Genomic DNA, 23,654 nt, shown 5'->3' on the forward strand with positions numbered 1-23,654 from the left:
ACCCGAATGTCACCATCAGAGAAATAGATCAGCAACACCAAATAGAAGAGTCTTCTTATGATTCCTTCAGTTCTTCATCTGTGGAAGAACTTCATGCTCATATGGGGCAATGTTTAGATTCAAATTCTTCAGACTGTTTATGTTCTGATTCTGAAGAATGTGCTTGCCATGTTTAGTATATTTCTGATTCTGAATATTTCAGCGACTCAAGTGAAGAAGATGAAGAAAATCCTAAGCCCCTGAAAGAAAAAGTCCTTATGGCCACGACAGAAGAAGAAGAATTGAAGATTTTGTCACAAATTCGTGCCATGGAGGATGGAGAGATGAAAAATTGGCTGACGAAAGCTTTTATGGATCAGCTAAAAGAAAAAGCTTCAAACAACTCAGGTAAGAAATCTCTTTTTGTTGATGCATCATATGAGAAAATACAAAATCATTTCAGAGGCATCAACAGAAGCCTGATAGAGTAATGTCCCTTACTTTAGGAGAACTCAGTTGAGAAATTCATATCCTCAAGACTGAAATTTCTGCATTAAAGGCTCAAATGGTAGAAATACAGAAAGGGAAACAGATGGCAAAAGAAGAAGATAATGATCAGCCATGGCATACTGCTTCTCATAGCAGTAATCAAGAAGTTCAAATTGCTGAAGGAATGAAGGATCCAAATTTTGGGTTCAGGGATATGAGGTTACTTACTATCTCCTATCAGCAACATCATGTTCTGGTAAATATCTGTATAAAAGGGAAAATGTTTGAAATGGTTGCTCTTATTGATTCTGGAGCAGATATTAACATTTTAAATATGAAAAATATCCCAGCAAAATATTGGGTGACTGCAGAAAGAGAAGTGGTGGGATTGGGTAATAAAAATCTTAGATATGAAGTACCCAAAGCATCTGTTTGCTTTGATAGCCACTATATTTATTTGAAGTTTGCAGTAGCTGACATTCCGGTAGATTGCCTACTTGGTAATATGTTTCTTGCAGCAGTAGAACCTCATGGGTCACTCAGACTCAAAGGAGGCAAAGCTGGATATTTTATTTCTATCCCCACTTCAAAAGGGACAAGAAAGAAAATTGAACTTCCGTATATCTCCAATCCTAGAATTTCTACAATGGTACATACTGTGCAAAATCTGGATAGGGCCAAAGCCAGATTGTCAAATCTAAAAGATCTGAAATCTACTTTGAAGATCGAAGAATAGCTTAAATCGCCCCAGATCAAGACTAGAATTGGAGAATTGAAGAAACAATTATAAGAAGATTTCTGCTAAGAAGAACCTAATGCATTCTGGCATAGGAAGCAGCACACAGTCGAGCTCCCTTACAAGGAAGGATACGCTGGTAAGCCTTGTAAGAGCAGAGCCATTCCAATGAGCAAAGAATATAGAGATCTTTGCCAAAAAGAAATTCAGTAGCTCCTTAGTAGAGGACTAATCAGAGAATCCAACAGTCCCTGGAACTGTTATGGGTTCTATGTAAACAAAAGAGCTGAACAAATCAGAGGCATCCCAAGACTAGTTATCAATTATAAGCCTTTCAATTCAGTCCTAGATGATGACACCTATCCAATCCCACACAAAGGAAACTTAATCAGAAGGATAGCATGTCCCAAGATTTTTTCCAAATTTGACCTGAAAGCGGGATTTTGGCAAGTGGCCATTACTGAGAAAGATAAGTTTGAAACTGCCTTCAGCATACCAGTAGGACATTATGAATGGAATGTTATGCCTTTTGGACTCAAGAATGCTCCATCAAAATTTCAAAAGGTAATGGATGGTATTTTTAAGCCATATTTTGATTGGCTGATTGTATATATTGATGATGTATTAATATTTTCCAAGAACATCTAGGAACATTTTAAACATGTAAATATTTTCAATAATTTGGTTAAGCACAATGGCTTGGTGCTTAGCAAAAAGAAGATAGAGGTATTTCAAACAACTATCAAATTTTTGGGTCATACAATCTGCAATGGGCATATAACTCTGCATAAACATGCTTTAGAATTTGTAGATAAGTTTCTAGATATCATCACAGAGAAGAACCAACTGCAAAGGTTCTTAGGCTGCCTAAACTACGTCAGCAACTTTTACCAGGACTGTGCTAGTGATACAAGGATATTGAACAAACGACTAAAGAATAATCCTCCAGAATGGACAGAAGTCCATACCAGAGCAGTCCAGAACATTAAAGCAAAGGTAAAATCTTTGCCTATTCTATACATTGCTGATGATCTTGCCCACAAAATTGTTGAATCAGGCGCAAGTAATATTGGATGGGGTGGAGTCTTAAAGAAAAAGGTTGGAAAAGAAGAACAAGTTGTTCAATTCGCCTTTGGAGTATGGAATCCAGCTGAACTGAACTACTCCATGATCGAGAAAGAAGTCAAGGCAGCATGGAACTGTATTAGTAAGTTTGAAGTTTATCTCATTAATAAACCTTTTCTTCTGATAACTGATGCATCTGCTGTACAGAAAGTGTTAACAAAAAACATCAAGAAGGCTAGAGAAGCCAAGTTTGCCAGATGGCAGGCTTTAGTTGCAAACTTTGATTTTCAGGTAGAGCACATCAAAGGAAAAGAGAATAATCTACCTGATTTTTTAAGCAGAGAATACATTGAATCAAAAGATCATGTCATGATGATTATCACAGAGTGGGACCAACACCAGAAACAAGAAGTCTTGAGAACCATCCGTGATGACCAAGACTGGGAGACCTACAAAAGAAACTAGAAACCCACGTGGAAGCTCTGAAATACAAAGTTGCTAGATGCCAACCTATTGCCGCATACTGACCTCCAACACTTTGTTCCAGAAAGAAAAGTTTACCCTAAAGGAGGAAAGTGGATTCATGATATGATATATGATAAAGCCAATCTGACGATATTAATGTTATTTATATCACTAGTTTATTCGAATTCGAATTCAAATTTGAATTTAACCGCCCACCATACAGCGCTAAAGCCTCCCCTTACGTGAATCTAAAGCTTCTTGTCAACCAGAACAATCGAAAGATACTGTATGCAGAGGCAGGAACGAATTTCTTTAGCGTTCTCAATTTGCCAGTGGCTTCTAATATCAAATTACTTTCGGCGTTGAAAGGAGCAAAGGATGTGGGCTGCCTCACAAACCTTTACAACAGCGTAGACAAGTTCCACTGTGTGTTATTGAATATCGAGAAATCCCATTTATTGGAGCCAAAGTTTATGTTCGCCCATTTTGACCGATCCTCGGCATAGCTTGCCCTGCAGCTTGGGCTGCTTCTTCATCCCCAGAATAAGCAAAGGCAAGAGATTGGGCATAATATTCTCCACCTTGGCATTTTTGGGGTTCATCGCAGCAGCTTCGATATTCTGTTTTATCCGTGCTCGAGTAAAGTCGAAGAAGGAGAATGCTATGCATCTTGCCTTTACGAAATATTCTGCAGGAATCTCAGAGAAGGCCAACTGGATAAAATCGATGTCCACGCCGAGCTGTTCGAGGCAACTGGAGTATTTAGTCCACATAATATAGTTGGTTCTGGGAAAACAACAACAATGTATAGATGTCGCCATTAAGAGATTCAAAGAAGATACGAGCATGGAGTCATTGCACGGTAATCTAATCGCTGAATTGCGGGAATTGGGCATGACACAACATCGAAATCTAGTTGTAGTGTTGGGTTATTGCAAGAAGCCCGGAATGGTTTCACTGGTTATGGAGATGATGCCGAATGGAAACTTGGCGAGGCAAATACAAGAGAAAATTCTGGATTGGGAATCTGTGGTGAGTATCGCAGTGGGAGTGGCGAATGGAGCTTTATCTTCAGTGAAGAGGGTTTAGAACCTATTCTTCATTGTGATCTCAAACCCTCCAACATCTTGCTTGATTTCGGCCTCAAACCTGCAATTGCTGATTTTGGGCTCTCAAGAATTTTGAGATATGTCGACATGAGCGATGGATTCAGTACCTCCAACGTTAGGGGTTCCATCGGTTACATGGCACCAGGTACAGACTAGATAATTGACCCTCTTACTTGCGTTTGCATATTTTATTAATTTTGATTATGGAAGTTCGATTATGCATGTGCTTGGCTTTGTGTGTTACAAAGTATGCAGCTGGTTCGAAAATCACCTCTAAGGTTGACGTATACAGCTATGGTATCGTCCTTCTGGAAATGGTGAGCGGTAGAAGCCCAACATGTGAGATGTTTTTAGACTGAAGAACGACACTTGGACAGTGGGTGGTGGATGCCATTGGCGATGGCAATCCCTTGAGAGCTGTTGCTCCTCACTTCTTCGAGGAAGGCGCGTCAGGCGAGTGCTCATCAAAGATGAGATGATTAAAGTGCTGTATTTGGGATTGGCTTGCAGTTCATATACACCCAAATATGGACCGCGGATGAGAAAAGTGGTTCAGAATTGAAGTACATTGTATTCAATCGCAGTGCCGAAAATAGAGCATTCTCCATCGCCTCTGATCACATCCTCGTCTCATTGATGGACTTACCCTATAATACATGGGTTGCCTGTGACTTGGAAACTAACCCTAAAGGGTTGCTTCCAATAAGTGTGGTTACTCAATAACCTTTTTGAGGTTCTTTTCATGGAAATAATCTTAGCAATCTTCTGAATAGATCGTCTTGTAAATTTTATGCTCTTCCTTTTGGAACAAAAGTTTTTAGGGAGGAAAAGTTAAAAGTGATTTGATTGCGGGAAAATTAAAGTGATTTGATTAGGAAAATTTATGAAAGTGTATATATTTCATTTTTTGGATTTGAAAAAGTAAATACATAATTTTGCCAATAAACTTGCTAAATTTGTACAATAATATTTTTAAATTAAATAAGTAGAATTATTTATGAATTTTGAACCCATGATTAAGAATGTTTTAATTAGTTTATTAAATGTAAAAAAATAAATTAATAATGTTTATAAATAAATCAACTTTTTTGTTTGCTGTTTAATACATAACCGATAAATAAAATTTATATTAAAAATTGTAATGTTCTTTTGCAAATTTTTTAGTTATAATATTAATATTTTGAAATTTAAAATTTAAAAGTTGTTTTTATTTTTTATTTATAATATTGAATTAAAAAATTACATAAATTTGATATTTTTTAAAATAAAAAGAATTTAAATAAGATAGATAATATGAATTTATAAAATGGTTTTAAAAATATAATATCAATTATGTGCAATTAGAAAGTAAAGTAAAAAAACTTTTTTTACATGTTTAATTTAAGGACAAATTGTGTGGTTATACATGAACACTAATATATAAAAGAAAAGTATGAGAAAATATATAATTGAGAGATTTGAATATTAGTGAATGTAATAGAAACATCACCTTTTTGTTAGTAAATAAGATTATGTTAATGTTGAGAAGTATGTAAGTGAGAATCAATCAAGGTAATAGAAACATCTCTTCTTCATTATTTAAGTAAACTTGTGTTAACGTTATTTTTATGTTAATAATTTGCAAACTTATTTGATATTATTTATATAATATTGTCAAAATAATAGTTATGTATATGCTATTAAAAATGTTATTAAAGGATGATTACAAACTTATAATGATGTTTTTTCATAATATGTTAGTGACAATTAAAGTCTAAAAAGATAGGGTATCCTTTAATTTAGAGAGATATTGAAAAATTTATATAAAAAAAAGAGATAAATCTAAACAGTGAAATAACCTTTTAATATATATAATTTTTATTTGATTAAAATTTGTATAAGTATAATATAAATATTAAGTTTTTTAATAATAATATTTTATTTTTATGAAAAGTACTCGATATAGTTTTATTGACCTAATGTTTTAGTATTTATATGATGAAATTATAAAATGAATATATATATATGTATGCTAAATTTATGTGGTGCTTAGTGTGTCTATATGTATATTTTAAATTTATGTCATACTTTGGATGCATTGTTTAAAATGAAACTAGTTTTATTTTTCTAATATGTAGAGATGTACGTGTAATATTGTAGCATGTAATTTATTCTTCTTTTTTAACTTTAAACTTTTAATGGAAAAATGTTAAATTCTTGTATTTTTCTTTAATGGTAAATGTTATTAAAAAACAATTATATTCTATCTTTCTTATTGTAATATTCTTTTTTTTATATGGTCGAGATGGACGGTATTTGACCATGGAATTTGTTGTGGTATTCTCTCATGGTATTTACATTCATTTTTTGGGGAAAATAATAAAATAAAGGCTTCTAGAGAGTCCATCAAGCCTATAAAAGGGGAGAGGAGCAAGGAATTTGGGCATCTTGAGTTTGTCTATCGTATTGAGTTTTTGTTGAGAACTTAGCATAGTCAGTTCTAGTTTGATCCCCGGGACAAAAACCTTGCGGTGTAATTTGTTTGGTAGACCCATCCAAGGTCCACAAGTGTGCTTCAATTGGTCGATTCATTTGATGAGTAGTCGTACATGCCATTGGCCAAGGCTTCAATATGACTTATATGGGCATGTACCTTTGTTTTCAGTTATTTTTGTTTTTTGTGTAAGCTTGGCAGGACTTTCTTTTGTATTAATCATATATAAGGCAGGGTACAAAATTATGTCTAGTGCCCTCAATCTACTCGAAGGAAACTAGGTCCGTTGGCCACTGATCAGCATCATATGTCGTCTAAAACATAAACAATTTGAGCATGTTCGTCCAGGCTAAATAAGCTATTGTGTCTACTATATGTTTAAACATGCTACTATCATAGTAAATGCTATCCGACGAGATCATTGTAACAAAATAACAAAAATTTCATTACTTCCTAACTTCTCAACATTTAATCGTGTGATGATTCTATGGGAGCCGGGTCCTTGGCACTCAACCCTAGCATTTCGTTCTGCAGCGTGCTTTGAATTTGTTTTTCCATTCGGCCTAAGAGGAAATTCTGGTGGTACTGTTGCACCTGAACGGCCTCGATCTCCCTTTGAATATCCTTTAAGCTACGCCCCTCTTGCTGGGTTTGCAACAAATCCTCCAAATTCCTGGTTGTTGTCATTGCTTTTTCCAGTAGGTTCTTCATAACCCAGTAGAGTTGGACTGTCTATTTGAAGAGAGTATGACTGCCTCGGGTGTGTCCTCGGTCTAAGAGCATGGGTTCCCAATCCTCCACTAGAAATGACTCTACCACAGCCTCGACGTTCAATTCCGCCTACCATGAAGAAATTAGGGACTTGACCCATGCTAGAGTTCCCCCACTGTATGCATGCATGAGGTTTTGCATGTTTTCTTCCCTTGTTTTCTTGGCCCTCTTCTGTTTGGTCTTGTTGGTTGAGGCCATCGACATTTTTCTTTTGTTGTCAGTTTGTTTCTAGTTGCAGCGGCACCCTTGTTTCCTTGACCCCGCTTCTGCCTTCACCATGTTGCCTTCGATCAAAGTTTCCTTCAACCAAAGAAACTCCCAAACTCTTTCCTTGTCCCGAAATAGAAGCACCAGAGTCAAAGGGGGAAGAATATTAGACAAACCTGTAAGAGTAGTGTAAGCAAAGAAATTAAAACCAAACCAAATGTTAGTGTTACCATCCAACCATTCCCTGTGGAGCACAGTTACTGAGTCACACTTTTGGGTTTGAGGAGTGAAACCCAATTCCCCCCCAACTCCATCATCAGTTGCCTTCATCCTCACTGTACCGAGACTTTGGTGAATTACCTCCCTCTAGTTCACAATTCTCCCCCCAGTCCAGCCAACCCTCTGGCTCTTTGGATTAAGCATTTTTATGACCAACTTGACAGATTCATAGGTGTTGGGACACTTAGGTATTGGGATGCAGGTATCAGACCAAACCTTAACTGAATTAACAGACTCGCCAGGGTTTGGTGCCCACGACTCACCATTCATGCCCCTTTGGACCTTTAAATTGCCATACAGCCCGACCTTGATGGAATTGGCAGACAAGTTGGTAAAGGGCGCACCCAGGATTGATAGTGTTCCCTCCCTCTGGCTTTTCATTCTACCCCTGACCTTGCCAGGTCTTTGGCTCCAAGAATTAAACCACACTGTTGCATAATTGATAGCCGCATAGGGGCTAGGGTCCCCCGAATCCCCTTTCATGCCCCACTACGCCAAAGGTTTGCCTGGAAGCCGAATAATGACTGACAGGTCAAACACCCCGATTTTAGAAGGTCACGACTCCCCATCCCTAGCCCGTTGGACCAGAATATTACCCAAAGACCAAACAATAACAGACTAAAAAACATACAGTTAGTTTGACCCCAGACTCCCCATTCTTCTATCTTTGGCCCAAAAAATTTCCGGGCGACCACAGGCTCTTAGGTCTGCCTCGGTCCCGTCCATGTCCCAGACACCTGGGTTTGAGGAATGCAGGGGTGAAATTTACAACCCGAGTGCCAAGAGAAGACCCAAACCATCCATGCATGCCCCTTTTAGCCAAAAAATTACCATATAACACTGAAATTAAAATGTCGGACATCAACAACAGTGAACTGAACCAAATTCCACCAGAAACATGCGAAACCATCACCATTCTTTGGCAAACTAACCTCCTTTCTTGCAACATACCCTCCATATCTAGAAAATTGAGGGGTTGAATTATGTACCAGTGTACCTCCGAAGAGTTGATGGCGTCTTGCTGGTGGTGGTGATGTTCTCCCCTTCTGTAAGCCAGTTCCACCACCCTGTTACCAGTCTCGTCTCCCCCAGGAAAGTTCCTCCACAGACTGTGCATGCAAATTATGGTGCCCTCGCCACCTTCCTTACTTGTACACCTTGCTTTATCGTTTACCTTCCCAAGGCAGCTGCCACTTGTGTCCATACTCTCCAGGTTCTTAATATTGTGTACATGTGGGGTCCTTGGGTGTGCCGCCCACCTACCTTGTCCTCCTTCCTCTTACGCATGTCTACGATCCGCGTGGGGATCTTTTATCTCGTCGCACCCCGATCAAGGTTCCTTTGTTTTTAGTTACTAATATAAATAAAAGGCTACATTTTAAGATCCCTTTGTGTTTGGTGTTTTTTATTGCAGCATTTTAATTAGAACACTAAAGTATACCAAATCTATTAAAAAAATTTATGTTTGGGATCTTGCAGTGGTGTTAGAGTTTTGCATCCTTCTAGCCCGAGGGTTATTATCAGTGGATAATTATTTTTTGCAATTCACGTCGTAACTTTCATGGGATTTATTTTCACCCTACCCGATATTTTCCCATCTTCGGTGATACTAGTTGTAACCCTAGATTGGTCGATTATTAATTTTATTTAGGTTGAGATCAGATTTAGGATAGCCATATGGGATTTGTCGAACAAGGCTGAGATCGATCCCATGAGAGCTTTGGGGGGATCCAATTTAATCATTATATTACAAAGCATAAATCTTGGTTGTCGAGCAGTCAATCCTCTCTCCAGAGATTGTCTTTAATATCATTGTTGTAGTGCCATCATTTGCAACTGAGAAGCATCGCACAAGTGTTGAAGAATGCAAAGGTATTGATGGCCATGTACTCATTAGGTGGAGCAAAGCTTCATCGTTTGCTTGCAACTCCATTAAATTTTTGTCAAGTTCAACGATTTTAATTGCTCAAATTCATATACACCAACATCATTGATATCTAAACTCTCAAGTTTTCAAATGTTTTTGCAAGTGTTTATCATTATGCAAGATGTAAATAACAAGATTTTGGAGTAGTAAAATACTAAAGTTTGCTTCTACTGCACATTTCAGGTAGTTGATGCAACAACCCCTGATATGGAATTCGTTTCGGTTTGGGCTATATAATTGATATCTGATTGAAGCATTTGAGGATATTTTTTCAGCCATTTAATCTAACGACATGCATAGCTTCAACAATTCTAGGCTTCTTTAACACTCGTAATTTATTATTTAAACTGTAGGTGTAGGAGTTTACCTCTTCTTTAAGTTTTACATATCAATTCGGAAACATTAGCAATAGTTGGCTGATCCATTTATTTTGCAGGTGCAAGGGAGCCATACACAACTATACAATAATTTTCATGGTCGAGAGGCCATACCCATCAATGTCATATTTCTCTGGTTTTGGTTGTGAGGGTCGTAAAGGTATACATTTGTCACGTTAGAGGGTCAATATGCCACACTAATCAAGGGACAAAGGTCCTACAACTTGCAAGAATTCCATATAGTTATCGTGCATAAGCCTATTGGGAGGACTGTGGAGCATAGTACAAGGGTCGTGTAGTGGTCCCCAGGGTCGAGTGGTCTCACGATTGATGTGGACAAGTTTACTAAGTAAGTGAAAGGCATCCTATCACTTGCAACAAAGATCCAAGAAGGGGTTGTCGAGGCCAAGAAGCCTCACAATCAAAATCGTAGAGTTTCTAGGTTATAGAGGATGTCGCACCATCTACAACATAGATCAAGGCCAAAAGGTATTGCACATGGTGCAACCGAATAATTCCTGGAACCTTTTTATTAGCTTATTATTGCAGGCATGTTGGGGGAGAGATCCATTTATATTCCACCAGGGCCAATCATGAGAGCTTCAATACCGTGGACCATAAAGTCAATGCACAGTGGTTCGAGGGCCACTTTTACGTAACGTTGGACTATAGAGGCTGGAAATCCATTCACTAATTTGCACAACTGTGAAGCACCACTCATCCTTAGCCCCAGGGTCTAAGGCCGATGGAACATCATGTAGGATTCTGAGGTTATTCCATTAGAGCCAGTATGCATGCGAGATATAAATCACTGTTATGTAGGATAAAAACCTGTCGCAGAGTTTCAAATACTACAATTGGAAGTTTCAAAACTCATTTGGTATTTTCCTTAAAATGTGGATTTCGTAAGGTGACTATATACCAAGTTTTTCAAATTTTCAAGCTTAGAGAATATCCCATTGAATGAGTTCTTAGAGGCATAAAAATTCCTTAAGGACGTGAGGTTTTGGAACCCTGAAGGAATTTCTCTTGTCTAAGCTTCTCAGGGAGCGGAGTGTGGAAAAATCAGGCAATGTTCCCATAGCAAAATTGAATGGGAGGCTCAATGTTTCCAAGTGACTGCAATCGACAAATGGTGAAGTTCATAACCAAGCTTACTATCTGGTAAAAAGCAACAGTGTCTAGATTGTTTATAGTTTTGACTATATATATATATATATATATATATATATATATATATATATATATATATATATATATATATATAACTAGTAGTAGAGGTACATCCTATAGAAAATAAGGTAATGGTTTATTGGGTATAATAAAGAGGGTTGTTGCCACCTGATCAGGGTGGGAAGGGAGCCTAGATCCAAATGGGGATGAATCTCATGATTGAAGGATGAAGGAGGAGGGTACATGGGCGACCCATCCAAGGACCCCACATGAATGAGGCAGAAGGAACCAGGAGAATGAGGCAAGTGGAGGAAGCCTCAGGAAACCAAATGGGTAGGTGGGTGAACATTCAAGGTAGAAAGGCGGTGAGAAAGATTAGTGAATGCATGAAAAGTGGGAGAAGAGAACGAGAGCCAGGATATGAGGTTGGTAGTCGAGAGGAGAACCAGACCAGTAGGAGAAGGGGTTGTCACCGACACTTGGATTCTAACGTCATTGACTTGGAAAGAGACTAGTATGTAAACCGAGCTCTCCTAAGTCTAGATTTGGCATAAATGTTGCAAAATTGGAAGAGAGTTTGGCATAGAATGAGAGTGGTGTTGAAATTTTTCAGAAAATGTTGGTCCTATCTTAAGTTGTTGATGTCTGGTTTCTTAATTGTTGTAAGCAATGAAAGAATACGAGAATTTTGGCTCAATTGTCTGTTGTTAATGTCTAGATATGAATTGGCTGCATTTTTTGGAAGGTTGGGGGGGAAGAAGGAGTTTGTGGAGGGTTCAGAGGGACACTCTGATACTGGGGTAAGTAATTGGCAATTTCCATAGTGAAAATCAGCAGCCTAGATTGAGAAGAGGCCATGGCTCCTCTGACAGCTGACGGGGGTATGGTAGCTTCCAGAACTAGTGGGGGAGAAAAGGGGGTATGGGAAATGGAAGACAGGCTTAGCCTGGCTAGTCTAGTTAATGAGCGACATTCAAACCCCAAGGGGAAGGAAACATATACTGTGGAATATTAATGGGGGGAAGCTTGACCAATGGGTCTCAACATGGCATTCGGGTAATCCTAAGTGGTAGAAGGATATCAGTAGGGAGGAGAGGGTAATCCTGTGTATATGCATAAATAGATATGCATATATACGAAAGTTGCACATATACAAAAATTGTGCATATACGCAAATTGTACATATATGGAGGTTGCATATATACAGTGACTGAAGTTACACATAAATTATCTATATACACATCTTCCATATATGCGCAACTTATGTATATGTGCATCTATTGTACATGTTCAACTTCCATAGGTATGCATATACAGAAGTTACACATATACATAGTTGTGCACAACTTCAACCTACGTACATACATAGCCTTCATATATGGACAACTTCTGTATATACATATGAATGTTGTGAATATACAAAAGATATGTGATGCAAAAGATGTGCATATCTTTCGTATATGCGTAACTTTTGTATATGCACATATTTTTTGTATATATGTTTATTTTGTATATGAGAATTTCTTCTGTATATGTGCATATTTGAAAGTTGCGCATATACAATAGATGTGCATATACAGTAGATGTACATATACGTCATTTATGTATCTACATCATATATGCGCAAATTCCATATACAGAAATTGCACATATACGGAAGATATGTGCATATATTTCGTATATACATAAATTTCATATATGTTCAAAATTCCAGATACAAAAATTACGCATATACAGAAATTGTGCATATACGGAAGATATGCGCATAACTTTCGTATATACATAACTTTCTTATATGTGAATATCTTTCATATATGCACTTCTTTTATGTATGTGCATCTAGCATATATACGCAAATTCCATATACAGAAATTGTGCATATACGCAATATATGCTCATATTTTTTGTATATGTCCATCTCTTGTATATTTGCATCTACCGTATATGTGCAACTTCCGTTTATGCGCATATATTCCGTATATGCGTAAATTTCTTATATTTCCATATTTTCCGTATGTGCACATATTTTATATATGTGCATATACCGTATATGCACAACTTCCATATACAAAAATTGTACATATACGGAAGATATTCGCATATCTTCCGTATATGCGTAACTTTTTTATATGTGAATATCTTCCATATATGTACATCTTTTATGTATGTGCATCTACCATACATGTGCAACTTCCATATATGGAAATTTTTCATATACGGAAATTGTGCATATACAGAAGATATGCACATATCTTTTGTATATGCGAAACATTTCTATATGCACATATCTTCCAAGTATATGTGCAACTTCCGTATATACACATAACCTCCATGTATTTGAAACATTAGTATATATAACTTCCAGATATGTGCGTCTTTTGTATATGTGCATCAACCGTATATGCACAACTTCCGTATATGCACATAGCTTCTGTATATGCGTAACTTTCTTATATGTGTATATCTTCCGTATATGCATGTCTTTTATATATGTGAATCTATAGTATATGCATAACTTCCATATATAGAAATTGTGTGTGTATGGAAATGTGCACATATAAGAAAGTTATGTATATACGGAAGATATGCACATATCTTTCGTATATGCAAAATTTCTGTATATGCGGAATTTCCATAGACAAAAATTGTGAATATATGGAAATTGTGCATATACGAAAGATATGTGCATATGTTCAGTATATCTCTGACTTTCTTATATGTGCATATCTTTCGTATATGCACGTCGTTGATGTATTTTCATCGTATATGCGCAAATTCCATATACAGAAATTGCACATATACAGAAATTGTACATATAAGGAAGATATGTGCATATCTTTCGTCTATACATAAATTTCATATATGCGCAAATTCCATATATAGAAATTGTGCATATATGGAAACTGTGCATATACGGAAGATATGTGCATATCTTCCATATATACATAACTATCTTATATGTGCATATTTTTCGTATATGCATGTATTTTATGTATGGGCATCTACTGTATATATGCAAATTCCATATACAGAAATTGTGCATATACGGAAATTGTGCATATATGCAATATATGTGCATATTTTTCGTATATGCCCATATTTTGTATATTTGCATCTACCGTATATGCACAACTTCTGTATATACGCATATATTTCGTATATGCGTAAATTTCTTATATGTGTGTATTTTTTTTATATGCACATGTTTTATATATGTGCATCTACCATATATGTGCAAGTTCCATATACAAAAATTGTGCATATATGGAAAATATGTGCATATCTTCCGTATATGCATAACTTTATTATATGTGCATATCTTCCATATATGTACATCTTTTATGTATGTGCATCTACCGTACATGTGCAACTTCCATATATAGAAATTTTGCATATACGGAAGATATGCGCATATCTTCTGTATATGTGAAAATTTTCTATATACACATATCATCCAGGTATATGTGCAACTATATACACATAACCTCCATGTATGTGAAACTTTAATGCAAGGCCATATCAAAAATATGCTATGACCTCATGCATGACAACAACCATTACTCCATTGTACACATTACTACATGCAACCGACAATATGCATAAGCAATACCTAACCAACTACAAATATGCATAAATGCATGTAGTTGAACATAATTGATCAGTTCTTGCAATCAACCTACAAGACTAATACATGTAATCAAAATATTCAAATATAAACTAACATACAAGGATATAAGTAGGCAACATAAAATCAACATGTAAGTGACATGTAACCATATGTAAACTGTCACATGCTCATGAAAAATACTCTTCATGAAGTCAATATCAAATTCTCCGTGATAACCATACTAAAACCCTAATACATCACCAATCCAATGCAACAAGTATATAAGTGTAAGAGACACACATGCAACTGACATGCATGCATGACTAACACATTCAACCCATCTAGTCTGAGAGTTGAACCATGCTCTGATACCACTCTGTAACACCCTCCTTCCACATCTACCCAAGTAGCCAGCCCAGCTCCCTCCCAGAAATGCGCGTTTTTTCCCCTCAGTTGAGTAGATTGTTGCATGTGCTGTTAGGTTGACTGGTTCCCTCCGAACTGAGCAAAACTGATTTGCATGCATGGACTGTTTCTCCCAAGGCAGCATGCAAAGGCATCCCTTAATTTAGGGATCTAGTTTTAGTAGCTGGAGGTTGTATGCAAGGATCATTTCAGAAACCTCCCACCAAGTGTCGCTCTTCCTAGATTTGTGGCATGAGCGTCACATCTTTTATTTTATCAAAACTCATGAACCGGATGCTATAGAGCTCTTTCCTCGCATTGACCTTGCAACTCTAACATCCCACATTTCATCTAGGAGTCGTCAACACATTCAACTTGGCTATTTCGGGGTAAGCCCACTTTTCATGTCTCGCATTGCGTTTCTGTCGCTTTTTGTGTTTTCCACCTTTTAGTAAAGTTATTTGTACACAAAGTTCATTCCTAGGACTCTTAAAAGTTTAAATGAAAGGGATTTTTGCCTTACCCCGAAATCTCTTTTCATCAAGTGGTATCAGAGCAGGGAAAGTTTTCCTGCGAGAAGGAAGAAGGGAAAGGAGGTATAGTTGTTTAAAGCTGGAGATTTTGTGGTCTTATTGTCATGTAGAGAATGACAGAAGAAGGTGAGAAGACTTGCAGCAACCTAGAGCAAGGAGTGCTCAATTGGTTCCAGAGAAGAGAACCAGAAGGATGCCAAAATACCGAGTGAGGAGGGCTTGGTGAGGTATCGTGTAGCAAAGGAAGACTGTTACTGCAAAGGTTGGTTGCAGAGCTCACATGGTTCTGATTTAAGGGATAAGGCCTCAAGAATGTTTCCGATAGGTTTGTGGGCCCATAACCCATAGACCTCAGGATCGATATTATAAAGGAAAGGGATTTTGGCCTTACCCCAAAATCTCTTTTCATCACTAACCCTAAGTCTAGCCAAAATCTTGCCTCGTACAAGCCCTTTACATGAGTTATGAGGATGTATTTATAATAAAAGGGGGTGACTCTTCACCTTCCCCTTTGTGACTCTTGGACTTCCCTCATGACTCTTCAACTTCTTTACAAATGACTATTCAATTACATCATGACTCTTTACATTCCACAATTGACAATTTCACTTACAAATTATTTACAAAAGAATATTACAGTTTACTCGTACTCATATAGGACAAAATTGGGTAGAAAAAACTAGAAAACCTAATAGGACAAAACATATCATGCTTGCATTTGGGGAAACTCTAGCTCAACAACCTCCACTTGATGTGTCTCACCAACATAACAGTGCTAAGTTATGTACTGTGCAAGCTATCTAGGGCTCTATTGCTGGCTATCTCAACCCACAACCTTTAGGGGACCCAAGCTATTATAGGGCTATAGAGATTACATCCTAACCCATGACCTATAGGGATCCAATCTATTACACGGCTCCAAAGATAAATAAATGAATTGTTAAAATATATATAGAATAAAAAAAAACTTAAATAATACTACACCACTTATCAATAAAGTTTTCATATTTAAATGTTAGTATCGAAGTGGTAAAGGCTCAAATATTTTCATCTTTGAATGTTAGTATTGAAGTGGTAAAGGCTCAAATCTTTATCTATTTTTGTAGATTTATTATAAGGCATGTATAATGTACTTCTCATAGTGTATAGTCACATAGCTTTTATATATGCACATCTTTTTTATTTATCTTAGTTATTCCAACATCATCTAATGCCATATTTGCCTATAGTTAGTCCAACTTCATACCTCATAACATCATTCTAAACCTTTAAGAGCTAGGATTATGTACTCTAAATAATTTAGACATTCTAAAAGGCATGAATATTTAGTAGTAGGGTTGGATGAATGCCCATTAAATTAATTTTAATAGGTAGAAAGTCATATCTAGTTAGGTGAATGATTATCCTAGTGAATTTAATTGGGTTTAAATAAATGTAGAGGGACTACTCTATCGATCTTTGTGACGTGTAGATGCAAAAACCTAGCTTCAGTGAGAAAAGGTTGAGCTCACCCAAATTCTTAAAGTTTGAACAACTCTCAATTGTATTATATTAATATAGTTGGTGTTAATGAACAAGTTATAAAAGCTAGAAATAATTGGTCCTAGTTGGTCCTTTTGTGTAAATCTCATGGTCAAATAAATTATCCCTTATTCTTGATGGGCCCATTTTTTGTGTATTTATCGAAATAGGTCGATATATCCCTAGCTCTCTTGGATTTGTGGAGAAAGGAAGTCAGAAGAGAGTTGTGTTGGGTGTGGAGCCTGGTTATCTTCTTTATTCAGAGGTATCACAACATTGGACCCCAGTTCGTAATGTGGCAGGAACGTTGCCCGTAATATTTGTGCTGCTAGGGGGGTCCAGGGGGGCGGCATCGCTGAAGCTAAAAATAAATGTAAAATTGCCTTGTAAAATGTTGTAATTTCGTAGTCAATCTAGGTCATTCATTAGGCGGAGATCTAATAGTAGAAGTTATGTTTAATTTAGGGTCTTTTTCCCTAGAAGGCAACGCCTTGCTATATATGAGGGAATTGTATTGCGTCTATGTAGATCTATATTCTGAGTGAGAAAGAGAGAGGAGATTGAGCGAGAGAGAAGAGGGAATTACAACGGATCTGTTGTAGGTTGTATCTCTTCAGTTTGTTGGATAATATAAAAGGAAGGACTGATCGTTTCTCTGTGGACGTAGCCCAAATTGGGTGAACCACGTATATCTGTGTCTCTCTTGTTTTATGTGTTTATATTTATGCAATATATTTTATGTGTTCCATTGCTCTGTAATATATAATTTTCTAACAAGTTTATCCCCCATCTCTTACTTCCCAGAAGAAGTGCTCTTGAATTATAGCTTTGTTGTGACTATAAGCGTTCTATATGTGGGAGCCATGAGGGAAAGTTACCATTCAGAATCACCATGAGTCTGCGACACCATGAGAATACTTGTTCATCCACATTTTACTCCATAAGGATTCTAGATTTAGCGAGTGCCACCATATTTTTTCACTAAAGGCCTTGCTTAGAATTTCCAGATCTCTTTAATTGAGGTCTCCCTTTGCTTTAGGAAAACAAAGTTTCTCCCAAGTGACCAGGGCCCATTTTCTTTTGAGAGAGGCTCCTCCCCATAGGAATGAGCATTAAATATTTCTTATTTTTCCTAGAATGGATTTGGGAGTAGCTAATGTAGACATCAAATAGGAGGACATAGATTGCAACACCGACTTGAGAAGGATAAAACAATTGGAAATGTTCATGGCTCTGAAGGTCCAAGAGGAGAGCTTGACTTCTAATTTCAAAAGGAGTTCTTCCTAGATAGAACATCTGAGAGGGTTTAGGGTAACAGGTGTGCTGAGATATTTGGTCGAAAGGGAGCTATTATGGAAGTGCAAGGATTTGGAGATATGCATTTGGATTGCATGGGGAGTATTGAAGAAGAAAATTTTAGATTTCCCCATTTTAATATCAGTGCCTGATGCAACTGTGAAAGTATCAAGGATCTCCCTAAATTCTTTGGCTTCAACGATAGTGGGGTGACCCATTAAAAGTGTGATGTCAACAAATTATTGATGGGAATTATTTTGATCTTGAGAGCCTAGGGGGAGGCCTTTGATCCTATGGCATGAGAGAGTGTGCTTGATGGCATGGCTTAAGCCTTTAGCAACAAGGAGAAATATATATGGAGAGTGTGTATCTCCTTGCCTTATCCCTTGCGAGGAGGAAAAGGTGGGGGAGGGAGAGTTGTTTACCAGAATTGAGAAGAAAGCCTTGGAGATGAGGGACATAATCCAAGCGATCCAAATTTCATGAAAACCAAAGGCTCTAAGAACATGATATATGTATTTCCAACTTAATTTTCTAAAAGCCTTTGACATGTCCAGTTTGAGGATCATACCTGGATGTTTGTCGGCTCGAAGAGAGTGTAAATGTTCTTGTATAATAGTAATGATGTCCAAAATTTTCCTCCTTTCCACATAACTTGTTTGCTCCGGAGAGATGATGCCAGGGAGGAAGGGCTTGAGACAGTTGGCAATGGTTTTGGAGATAATTTTGTAGATGACGTTGCAAAGAGAAATAAGTATGAAGTTTGACAGGGAGGAGTCCTTACCATATTTGGGCATGAGTGCAATGAAAGTGGAGTCAAATGCCAAAATAAGGGAGGTTGAGGTTTTGGAGTCTTCAACAAACCACCATATGTCATGAACAAGGAGAGGCCAACAAACTTGGAAGAAATCAGCTGTGAATCCATCTAGTCTGGGAGCCTTTTTCCTTGGCTTGCTCATAACAATTGCTTCGACTTCTTGCATGGAGATGGGCCTTAGAGGTGTTGCATTTTTTCATCTGATATGAGCTTGGGGATATGTTGAGTGATCTTTCATATAGAGGAAAATATGTTTCCATTTGGCTATATTAAGAGGTCCTTAAAATGATTGGATAATAGATTGGACATATCATTGTGGTCCTCCACCAACTCGTTGTTGTGATCTCGCAGCCTATGGATTTTTTTTGGTGCATGTAGTTTACCATGGAAAGATGGAAGAACTTAGTAATTTTCTCACCATGCCTTAGCCATTTGATCCTCGATTTTTTCCTGTATAAGATTTCCTCTTGGGTTAAGCATTCCTAAAGTTTATTTCAAAGGGTACTCTCTACTTCTCGTAGCTCGGGAGTGCTTCCTGATGAGATGACATGCTACTGGAACTCTTTGATTTTGGTCTCCAAAGATAGTTTGTCTTAAAGGATGTTACCAAAGTCTGTTCTTTTCCATTCCTTGATCTTTTGTTTCACAAATTTTAATCTTTGTTGGAACTAGAACATGTCTTTCCCTATGATGAATGCAGAGATGGACCACCAATCTACCATTTTGGAGAGGAAGTCTTGATGTTTGGGCCAAAAGGCCTCAAAGCGAAATGACTTATTTTTCAGGGATGACGACCAGTTTGTATACATAGAAATAGGCCAGTGATCAGAGCCAAAACTTGGGATGATCGATGCATTGAGTGGAAATCCTGATAGAAATAGAGCTTTGGAGGTCAAGAATCTATATAATCTTGAAGCAACTTGATGAATTCCTCCCCTCCTATTATTCCAGGTGAATGTACCATTTGTATTTTCAATGTCTATCTTGTTGCAGTTGTCAATAAAAGCATTGAAGGAGTCTGAGACATCGTCAAGCTTCCTGATTCACCCCCCCATTTTTTCATTAAGGGATCAAATTATGTTGAAGTCTCCATCCATGATCCATGGTGCAAGAGAAATGATACAATGGAAAACAATGAGATTGTAGATGAATAGTATTTTGTCTTGGGCAAGAGTAGGCCCATAGACATTGGAAAGAAATCTGGAATGAGAGGAGTCGATGGGTTGAAAAGCAACAGTGAGAATTCTCGAGAGGGAAAAGGAGACTCTGATGTGGACTATGGATGGGTTCCAAAAAATGGACAGGCCTCTAAAGGACCTGGAAGCACATTGAGAAAGGAATTCACAAGATTTCCATAGGTAGGGTATTATTTGAGTGAGTGTTGGGTGAGAAAATTTGGTCTTCTACAGGAGAAGAATGTCGGGTTGATGCATGGTTATATGGTTTTTGAGGATTTGACATTTAGATTTTTCATTCATTCCTCGCACATTCCATGAGATGATCTTGATCATTGAGACAAGGGTAGGGGAGGGAAAAGGGTTTTCATTGGGGCTACTTGCCCTGAATTAACAAGAAATTGTCCTAGATCTTGCAAGAGTTGGTTGTTGGTTTTCCTTCCCTTCTTCTTAGGCTCTTTGAGGGCTGAGGGGAATTCTTGAGGAGTGTTGTTCTTTATTCCTTGCAAAGAGAAAGATGAATAGGGGGAAGGAATGTTACCTAAGGAATTGGCTTTTTGTAGGAGCACATATTGATGTCTCAAATAAGCTTTTGCCACTAATTGGATATGGTCTTCAGGAATGGATGATGGATCTTTAAGCCGCCTGTTAGAGCCTAGATTTACCTCAAGCTGAAAAGGTAAGGTTCTAGGTCCACATCAAACCACGCTCAGCCTCGTAGCTAGCCCTACGAGGACAGGAGAGGGCTCTCTCCGAGTCAGTCTCAGCAAAAGATAATTGGATGGGGCTTGAGATGATTGATCTAACAAGTAATCTTAGGCTAGGCATGAAGTGTAAGGATTTGATTTGATTTTTTTGGGGGTTTTTTGTTGGAAAAAGGGAAAGGCAAATTTGGGTCCGGGGATGAGGCCAAATTTTTGCAGAGTTCCAGTTGGGGCAAGGTAGGTAGTAGTTTTGATGCTTTAGATGAAATGAATGGATAGAAAATATTGCTGAGGAGATGAAGAGGGCAAGAGGCTGCAAGAATCCTCTCCAAACAAATGAAGATATGTGAAAATTAACAAAGTTCCAGGCAGAGCACCATAAGCTAATGAATTCTACCTTTGTCACTCAATTTGTTTAGTTTCAGAAGCAAAGAGAAGGGAAATGGCATACATAAAACATCAATGAACTTAAAATTGCACGAATAAAAACACCATCAAAACACAGAGCCACAAGGATCCCAACAAGTGCTGCAAAACCTTGGTCTTTCCTTAGCCAAAAATGCAGAAATCAAATGTACAATGGAGTGCCCAGCAATCCCAAGTATCCAACCCTAAAAATGACTGAGAAATTACATAATATAGACAAGCCTAACTCCTTCCCATGCCTCTAGGGGTCGAGCTCATCATTCTAGGAGCTGTTTGAACCAATTCTAAATAAGGAATTGAAATCTAGGCAATCAAACAACTTGCCCCTATATGCTAGGAAACTGATTCATTCATTTAATTTTCACTTTTTAGTAAATGAATCCTCTAAAACAAGTAAAAATGTGCCAATATTACATCATGGTTATCAAATTACATCATAAAAGATCAAGAGTATCATCAAAAATCAAAAGTGGTCAAAACTGGGCAAATTTCTAAGCTGTACAGTGAAAAATAGGAAAAAATCCTCTATGAGCCGCACCTGATTCTATATGCATCGCGCCACTTTGGAGATGATTTTGAAGCACTTCCTGAAGTCAAAATTGAGCCCAAGATAGCTTGTTGGAAAGCCCTACCTGTCTACTCTCCAACCCAAGTGGAATTACAGAATTTGGATGTCATTTTCCCCTCCAAAACTTCAATCTCCCAAGACTCTTTCCTGTGTGTCAAAATAAGGGCAGTGAGGTCATTTTTTGAGTGTTTTTGTCCTCTTGAGGGCTCAAAACCTGCCCAAATTTCTTGGCCATGAACAAGAAACCATAATTTAACATGAAAAATATAGAAATGCAAAGTTTTTTGGATTTGGAGCCCTCTAGCAAAAGCGAGCGCCATGTGGCGCGACGCATAGGGAGGAAAACTCTGTTTTTTGTGCCAAAATTTTTCAAAAACACAAAAATTGCTCCAAATTTCTTGAAATTTGGGCTGAGTCATCTCTATCAAGTGCTGTGATGGGCCAAGGAAGCCTCAGCCAAGATTTGAAGTCTATCATGCCTTTTGCGTCGTTTTAGTGCTTTCCTTAGTCTTGCCTTCAGGATTTTGATCCTCGCTTTGCAAACATGATTTCGTGCCCAATAATGGTTTTTCATGTGCCTGAGCATGTCCTTGTCTTTTCTTGCTTTCGCCAACAGCCTCTCAAGATGAATGTTGATCCTCTCGAGCCAAATCCCTCGATCAGCCTCTATCTCCTGCTGAATGGGTGTCATCTCATTTAGGCTTCTTTGGGCAGCTTGCCGGTCTTCACGGATGTTTTGCCACCTCTATGAGGCCTCCTGGGTGCATGTACCCCTGTTGGTGAGTCACTGAGGGTCTCCTCCTCATACTCATATGAAGAATTAGATGCCATAACTGCTGATAGACAAATTGGCTTGGAGAAACAGGAGCTGATGTGTCAAATTGTGGTGGACTATTTTTGGTGATGTGCTTGACCTCTGCCACCAAGGGGAAAACAGTGAAACAAGGGACTGTTAGGAGGGAGGAAAATAGTGAGGGATTAGGGACTGTTGGGATAAACTCAGTTAGGGAAATATAGGAGGGTTTGAGGGGTTTTAGATTTGAGAATTTGGGACAGAGAATTTGGGATAGGGGTTTAATGATTTTAGGGGGTAGGGAAACTTAGGAATGATGAAAATAAGGGAGAAATGGAATGGGGGGAAATAAGGGAATGATGGAAAGAGGATAGACTTGATAGCAAGTAAATTGTTAAACCCTAGGTAGCAATCTTCATGTTGAGGATTTTGACATGATAGGGTTTGATTATTTGTTTAGGCATTCACCACATCAATCATCATAATATAAACCTTAAACTTGGATGGATGAATAGCAAAAGTGGAGCTCAACCTACTTGAAACCAAGAGAATGTATGCGGTTTTGGCAATTGGAGACTGTTATGGAACTTTTCAGGCTACTCAACTGTATGCGCCGCGCAAAATGCCCAATGCACCGCGCCTTCCCAGTGCTCTGCGCCGGTGTAAAAATGAACTGCGCGTTTGCTCCTATTGCGCCGTGCCTCCCCAGTGCGCCGCGCCTCTTGCTCAATGCACCATGCCGACAAGTTGCAGCGATTT

The sequence above is a fragment of the Pinus tabuliformis genome, chromosome 8 (genome assembly GCF_031772625.1).
Source record: "Pinus tabuliformis cultivar Carrire ecotype Pingquan chromosome 8, CPIR1, whole genome shotgun sequence".
Classification (NCBI taxonomy): Eukaryota; Viridiplantae; Streptophyta; class Pinopsida; order Pinales; family Pinaceae; genus Pinus; species Pinus tabuliformis.